Genomic DNA, 8,371 nt, shown 5'->3' on the forward strand with positions numbered 1-8,371 from the left:
GACGTTGAGGCAGCTGCCCCCGTCCATCAGGACCTTGGTGAGCCTGACGTCGCCGACGATGGGGTCGACGACGAGCGGGTATTTCCCCGGGCTCGGCACGTGGTCGGGGTGGTCAGCTTGGTCGAAGGTGATGGGCTTGTCGGACCAGTCTAGGTAGACTGGCGCCACCACCTTCACCGAGCAGACCTCCCGGCGCTCTTGCTTGCGATGCCGAGCCGAGGCATTCGCCGCATGCCCACCGTAGATCATGAAGCAGTCGCGGACCTCGGGGAACTCTCCTGCTTGGTGATCTTCCTTTTTGTCGTCGTCGTGGGCCCTGCCACCCTCTGCGGGTGGCCCGGCCCTGTGGAAGTGGCGCCGAAGCATGACGCACTCCTCGAGGGTGTGCTTGACGGGCCCCTGATGATAGGGGCACGGCTCCTTGAGCATCTTGTCGAAGAGGTTAGCACCTCCGGGGGGCTTCCGAGGGTTCTTGTACTCGGCGGCGGCGACAAGGTCCGCGTCGGTGGCGTCGCGTTTCGATTGCGACTTCTTCTTGCCTTTCTTCTTGGTGCCGCACGGAGTAGACGCCTCGGGGGCCTCTTCCGATGGGCAGCCCTGGGGCTGCTTGTCCTTTCGGAAGATAGCCTCGACCGCCTCCTGGCCAAAGGCGAACTTGGTGGTGATGTCCATCAGCTCGCTCGCCCTGGTGGGGGTCTTGCGACCCAACTTACTCACCAGGTCACGACAGGTGGTGCCGGCAAGGAACGCGCTGATGACATCCGAGTCGGTGATGTTGGGCAGCTCGGTGCGCTGCTTCGAGAATCGTCGGATGTAGTCCCCGAGTGACTCTCCCGGCTGTTGTCGGCAGCTTCGGAGGTCCCAGGAATTTCTGGGGCGCACGTACGTGCCCTGGAAATTGCCGGCGAAGGCTTGGACCAAGTCATCCCAGTTGGAGATCTGCCCCGGAGGCAGGTGCTCCAACCAAGCGCGAGCAGTGTCGGAGAGGAACAGGGGGAGGTTGCGGATGATGAGGTTGTCGTCGTCTGTTCCACCCAGTTGGCAGGCCAGGCGGTAGTCTGCGAGCCACAGTTCCGGTCTCGTTTCCCCCGAGTACTTTGTGATAGTAGTCGGGGGTCGGAACCGGGTCGGGAACGGCGCCCGTCGGATGGCCCGACTGAAGGCCTGTGGACCGGGTGGTTCGGGCGAGGGGCTCTGTCGGGGACCATAATTAGGGGTACCCTCAAGATGCCTAATTCTCAGCTGGTAACCCCCATCAGCATAAAGCTGCAAAGGCCTGATGGGTACGATTAAGTCAGGGATCAGTCCACACGAGTGACTCGATCACGCTTCACCCGAGCCTAGCCTCGGCCAAGGGCAGCCGACCTCGAGAGACTTCCGTCTCGCCCGAGGCCCCCCTTTTTACGGCGGACGCATCACCGGCTCGCCCGAGGCCTTGGCTTCTGTCACACCCGGTTTTAGAAGGCAAACCGAATGCGAACCATGTACGTGCCAGGATCAGTTATTCACGTACACAGCAGTTACATAATATGGACATCATCACACAGTGCTCAAAATAGTATTAATAAGGGAAATAGTCGGTTACATCATACGTCTGAGACGTCCATATAGTTCTTACAATAAATCAAAGTGCGGAAAAGAAACGTAGATAACCGCGGCCTTCACAGGCAGCCGACTGGGGGTTGCCGCTAACCCACACCTAGAACTCGTCGTAGTCTTGGAACTCCTGGAAGTCTCCGACTTCGAAACTCAGCTCTCTTCTTCTTGTGTCTGCATAGCTTCGCTGCCTCGATTGCGCTATCTTCAGATTCTCTCGGACCATCTTGATGTTCTCTTCGGCTTCAAGCAAAATGTCTGGCCCAAACACTTGCTTTTCTCCAGGCTGATCCCATTGCAACGGAGTTCTGCAACTCCTTCCATAGAGCGCCTGAAATGGTGACATCTTCAAACTGGCCTGGTAACTGTTGTTATAGGAAAACTCTGCATAAGGCAATCGCTTGTCCCATCCGGACTGATCTTGCAACGCACAGGCTCTCAACATATCTTCAAGAATTTGGTTGGTTCTTTCGGTCTGGCCATCTGTCTCGGATGGTAAGCTGAACTGAAATTCAGATGCGTGCCCAAGGCTTCATGCAACTGCTGCCAGAAATGAGAGGTGAACTGCGTTCCTCTGTCTGACACTATCTTCTTTGGCACACCATGAAGACAAACGATCCGAGACATATACAATTCTGCCAATACTGCACTGCTATAGTTGATCTTGACAGGTATGAAGTGGGCTGACTTGGTCAAGCGGTCCACTACTACCCAGATGGAATCGTAGCCGGCTCGAGTGCGAGGCAATCCGACTATGAAATCCATACCAATTTCATCCCATTTCCACTGAGGGATCTGCAACGGCTGCAACAATCCGGCAGGTCTCTGGTGCTCTGCCTTAATTCTTCGACAACTATCACACATAGCCACATGCTCTGCGATTTCCCTTTTCATTCCGTACCACCAGAATTTCTTTTTCAGATCCTGATACATCTTCTCACTGCCAGGGTGAATCGAATAGGCTGTCTCATGAGCTTCCTTGAGAATCAACTCCCGAATGGACTGGACATTGGGAACACACAAGCGGTCTTTGAACCATATCACGCCTTCTGCATCTTCTCGAAAACCTTTGCCTTTGCCTTCTAGGATCAGTCGCCGGATCTCACTGATTTTCTCATCATTCTTCTGCGCTTCTTTGATTTCGCGCTCCAAGGTAGGTTCCAACTCAACTGTAACTCCTCGCGAATTGTTCAGAAATCCGAGACTCAACCTGTCAAACTCCTTGGCCAACTCATAAGGCATCGGACGAGCGACCATCAGATTGACTTGACTCTTTCTGCTCAAAGCATCTGCCACTACGTTTGCTTTGCCTGGATGGTAATGAATTTCCAACTCATAATCTTTGATCAACTCTAACCATCTTCGCTGCCTCATGTTCAACTCTGACTGAGTGAATATGTACTTCAGACTCTTGTGATCTGTGTAAACATCGCATTTCTGTCCATACAGATAGTGCCTCCATGACTTCAGTGCATGAACCACTGCTGCCAATTCTAGATCATGGATTGGGTAATTCTTCTCATGAACCTTCAACTGTCGGGACGAGTAAGCCACAACTCTTCCCTCTTGCATCAACACACATCCCAAACCTGTGTAACAAGCATCACAATACACCGAGAAGGGCTTGTGCACATCAGGCAAGACTAGGACAGGCGCTGTTGTTAACTTCTCTTTCAGCGCTTCAAAGGCCTCTTGACATTTCTGGGTCCACTTGAACTCAACTTTGTTGCCTAGCAACGCTGTCATTGGTTTCGCAATCTTCGAAAACCCTTCAATGAATCGCCGATAATATCCGGCCATTCCAATGAAGCTCTTGATTCCTCGAGCATCTGTTGGCGCTTTCCAGTTCAAAATGTCTGCCACTTTCTTCGGATCCACAGCCAACCCTTCTTTGTTGATTATGTGACCCAAGAACAGGACTTCACTGATCCAGAACTCACACTTGCTCAACTTTGCATACAACTGGTGCTCTCGCAATCTCTGCAATATCACCCTCAAATGATCTGCATGCTCTTCTTCGCTTTGAGAATAAACCAGAATGTCATCAATGAATACCACCACAAACTTATCAAGATAATCCATGAATACACTATTCATCAAGTTCATGAAGAATGCTAGCGCATTGGTCAAACCAAAAGACATCACTGTGAACTCATACAAACCATACTTGGAAATGAATGCCGTCTTCGGAATGTCCGAAGGTCGGATCCTGAGCTGATGATAACCTGACCTCAGATCAATCTTGGAGAACACACTGGCTCCTCTCAACTGGTCGAACAGATCTTCGATTCTGGGCAAGGGATACTTGTTCTTGATCGTGACCTCATTCAAAGCTCGATAATCGATACACATCCTTTTGGTGCCATCTTTCTTCTCCACAAATAGGACAGGGGCGGCCCAAGGCGAGGTGCTTGGCCGAATGTAACCTTTCTCTGCCAGCTCATCAATCTGCTTCTTAAGTTCAACCAACTATGGTCCAGATATTCTGTAAGCTCTCTTAAAGATAGGGGCGGTTCCGGGAAGAAGCTCTATGGCAAACTCAACTTTCCGCTCTGGTGGCATACCCGGTAAGTCCTTTGGAAACACATCTGGGAACTCGGACACAACCTTGATACTCTCGATTGGGTCTGCTTCACTGCTATCAACAGCTATCTGATAACAACTTCCTTTCTTTGGCTCAGGCGGGACTAACTCGGTCACCACTTCCTCTCCTAGTGGGGACACCAACTTGATGGTCCTTTTATCACAACTGATAACTGCCTGATACTTATCTAGCCAATTCATCCCTACTATCATGCCGGGGGTCTCCTGAACTGCTTCAGCCTCCAAGTGGTTCAGCCTTCCATGATTATAGCGCGGCTGAGAGCGATTGCCTGCTCCAGGCTGAGGCACATTCTGCTTCGCTGGGGCATTGGGGCCTGACTGCTGCTGGGCTGCCTTCTTCGGACATTGCATCACCCAGTGGCCTTGCTCTCCACAGTGGAAACATGCCCTGTTTCCAACCTGAGCTGGTGCTGCCTGATTGTTCTGCTGGCTTGCTGGGGCAGGAAGACGAGGTGCCTGCTGATTCTGCCTTTGAAACTGACCTCCTGACTGATTGCTCTGACGGTTCTGGTACTGAGGCTGAGGATACTGCCTTTGGAACTGCTGATGCTGAGGTGGACGTTGGTTCTGCCTGAACTGCTGAGGTTGATTGCCTGAGAAACGAGGACGATTGCTGCTTCCAGGCTGGGGTCCACTGATCTTGCGCTTACGATCCTCCATCTCCTTTCGCTTCCTCTCTGTCATGATTGCTCTGTCAATCAGGTGCTGGAATGTCGGGAAGGTTTGATTCATCAGTTGGTACTGCAGAGGGTCAACCAAGCCTCTTAGGAAACGGTACTGTCGCTTGGCGTCGGTGTTGACATCTTCAGGAGCATAGCGAGACAATTGCAGAAACTTGTCCCGGTACTCGCTGACAGACGATGGCCCTTGCTTGAGAGCCAGGAACTCCTTCTTCACTGTCATCATACCTGCAGGAACATGGTACTGACGAAAGCTACCTCTGAACTCTTCCCAGGTGATGGCGTCAGGGTGGGCATGGGTGGCGAGGTAAGACTCCCACCACGACTGGGCTGCTCCTCTCAACAGACGGGGACCATACAGAACTTTCTCCCTGTCATCGCACTGAGCGGTATGCAACTCCCGCTCCACAGTGCGCAGCCAATCTTCAGCATCCATAGGGTCAGAAGAATGAGCAAACGTTGGTGGATGGCCTCTCATGAATTCAGCACGCTTGTCTCTGGGCATCTAAGGCATCTGAGGCTGAGGTGGGGCCTGCTGCTGCTGCTGCTGAATGGCGGCCAAAGTCTGACCGATGGCTTGAACTGCCTGAGTCTGCATCAGAAACATCTGCTCGATCGACATCGGGGGCGGGGGCGGCAGGTGCTGCTGCTGGGGCACCTCCTCCTGTTGAGCGGCTCGCTCCTGCTGAGCACGCCTTCCTCCTCTGCGCCTGTTCTCTGACATCTACAGAATGCAACCACACATCAGAACTGATCTGGCAAATCTTGCAGCATAAGAAAAGAGAATAGAATTCTTCGACAGCACTGAACAGATGAGCATCTTCACTGATCTCCAACACAGGCCACACAGCTTCTCAGATAAAGAGGAAAGTGGAATAAAAGGGGTTTCCCAACTATATAACTAACTCCATTAACATAATAGATAAACCAAAATGCAGGGGATACCCACACTCTGGTAACAGTCATTACAAAGATCCAAACCAGACATAGTTCATCATGACAAACACAAATGCACAGGATATAGCAAACTACCCTGTCTAACTAAGACTAACTAAGACCGAGACTAACGCTAAGACTGAAGCTTCTACGTATATATTTCGTATTAATTACAAGATCCAACTCTAACGATCTATGGTTCTAGAGTTATCTTGGTCTTGCAGTCGGGATTGCCATAAGACTGGTGTCCACGCTGAGGTGAGCGGTACAGGTGCTGAGTCCCAACGGGAGCGGGGGAACCACCATCCAAGTGACGACGTTCCGCGCGCTCAGCCCGCAGCAGGGCGATCTCAGCACGAGCCCTACTCAGCTCATCTAATGCATGGTCTAGCTCCGTGTTTAGCACGGCGGCTAGGTTGACTGTGCTGCTCAACCTAGGATTGCCCTCACCGACAGGTGAGACAATCACGCCTCCTGTGCTGCCAGATGGACGGCGGGGGTAATACTTCAGGTCAAGACCGTCAGCTGCCCCACCGAAAACCGAGCAGTAGTGCGAAAGCGCACGCCGTGCAGCATCTTGCATGGCTGCCTCAGCTGAGTCCCGTTCAGAGATAGAATAGTGCTCTGAGCAGGCCTCCGCACCCTGGAGACTGTTCTCCGGGCAGCGCACCAAGCAGGTTGCCTCCCAGCGGTCCGGGTAGACCCCGCGACTATGCTGGTAGACCACACAGCGATACTCGACAGACCAAGTATGCCGGTTAAATGCCCGACGTAGCAGGGTGTCGAGCGCATCATGGAAGTGACACCCGCGAGCAGCGTCGCGAGTGATGGGTCGAGCAACCCATCCTTCCGGCTCAGGGTTAGCAGAGAAGTCGGTGTCGTGGCTCGAGCTGTCGTCGCCATCTCCGTCGTCTGGGCCTCCTCCAGCAGCTACTCCAGAAGCTGGGGCGCCCAGTGGTGGTGCAGGGGGCGGCTCCAGAGGAAGCACAGGGGAGCAGCTCCTCACAGACTCTATCTCCTGCTGGAGCGAGAAGGAAGAGCCCTGCTGCTCCTGTCGTCGACGCTCCTGCTCCTCACGCAGGCGGTGGTGTAGTCTCTCCAAGTGGCTGGACTGTCCGGCCACGGGTCGGCGAAGCGGACGCTCAGCAAGGCGGGAGGGTAAGAAGGGGATGACTGACTTTCGTGCAGTGTGTCTAAGTCGAGCCATCTACAGAAGACATCGCAAGCAAAAGGGTGAGAACAGAATCAATATGACCAGCAAATAATGAATCATGAGTAAATGAAGGATTAGAATAAAACATGATTTTCAGCAAGGTATAATATATAGTAGAACATAGGTTTGGTCGGTATGACCAACTTTTGAAGGGATATCAAAGTCAAGGCAGAGACAGAGGTCTATAGTCCTTAGAACGACCATTCTACTCTAGGTTAGCGGTCCTACAGTCAGCACGGCTTTGATACCACTTATGTCACACCCGGTTTTAGAAGGCAAACCGAATGCGAACCATGTACGTGCCACGATCAGTTATTCACGTACACAGCAGTTACATAATATGGACATCATCACACAGTGCTCAAAATAGTATTAATAAGGGAAATAGTCGGTTACATCATACGTCTGAGACGTCCATATAGTTCTTACAATAAATCAAAGTGCGGAAAAGAAACGTAGATAACCGCGGCCTTCACAGGCAGCCGACTGGGGGTTGCCGCTAACCCACACCTAGAACTCGTCGTAGTCTTGGAACTCCTGGAAGTCTCCTTCCACAGCTTCATCTTCGCCTGACCAGTGGTTGCAATGCTGACAACCTGGGGGGGTTTGGTGTGTAGAGCAAGGGTGAGTACACATCAACATACTCAGCAAGTATCCTGTTTGGCTGTAGTGGACTAGCTGTATGTGGGGATAAGTCAAGCAGTTGCTTTTAGTTAGTCAGATTATTACTTACTAGTGGAAAGCCAAGTTTTAGCATTAACCCCAAGTTATTAACCCAAACGTACTCCTTTCCAAACGGAAAGAGTACCACTTACCAGCATCATAGTCATAACCAAAACCATCAATCTCATAACCACCTGTACCAAAGCATCTCTGATCAAGTACCACTAATCATTGGAGCTCCCTTGGCCGCTCATAACCGTGAGCACGGCTGATATATCAGTTTTTCAAACACTCTGCAGAGGTTGTGCACTTTACCCACAAGCCGTGATTCCCATTCTGCCCGGAGAGAGCTACTCCCCATTGACCACTACCTAGGTGGCCTAGCAGGGCATCACTACGTAGCCTTTATAAAGATTCCCCGGGGCTGTAGCCACCCGTTAGGTTTCCTAAATGCACCGCACTCCTCCCCAAGGGGCGAACCCAAACTTGGCAGAGCGAGCCGCATACACCGAGCCCCATTGACGGCACAACGGCTAAGTGAACTACACCCCGGATCCTCTAATTATTCAGCTAAGGGCACCCCATTCCACCCTCATGGTTGCACTGTTTTCCCGGGCGGTCATCCATAGAACAGGTCCTTACGGAGAGGCACTCGAGAAACCGCTCGAGCCCCCTTGAT

This window comes from Zea mays, chromosome 3 (genome assembly GCF_902167145.1).
Source record: "Zea mays cultivar B73 chromosome 3, Zm-B73-REFERENCE-NAM-5.0, whole genome shotgun sequence".
NCBI classification, from domain to species: Eukaryota; Viridiplantae; Streptophyta; class Magnoliopsida; order Poales; family Poaceae; genus Zea; species Zea mays.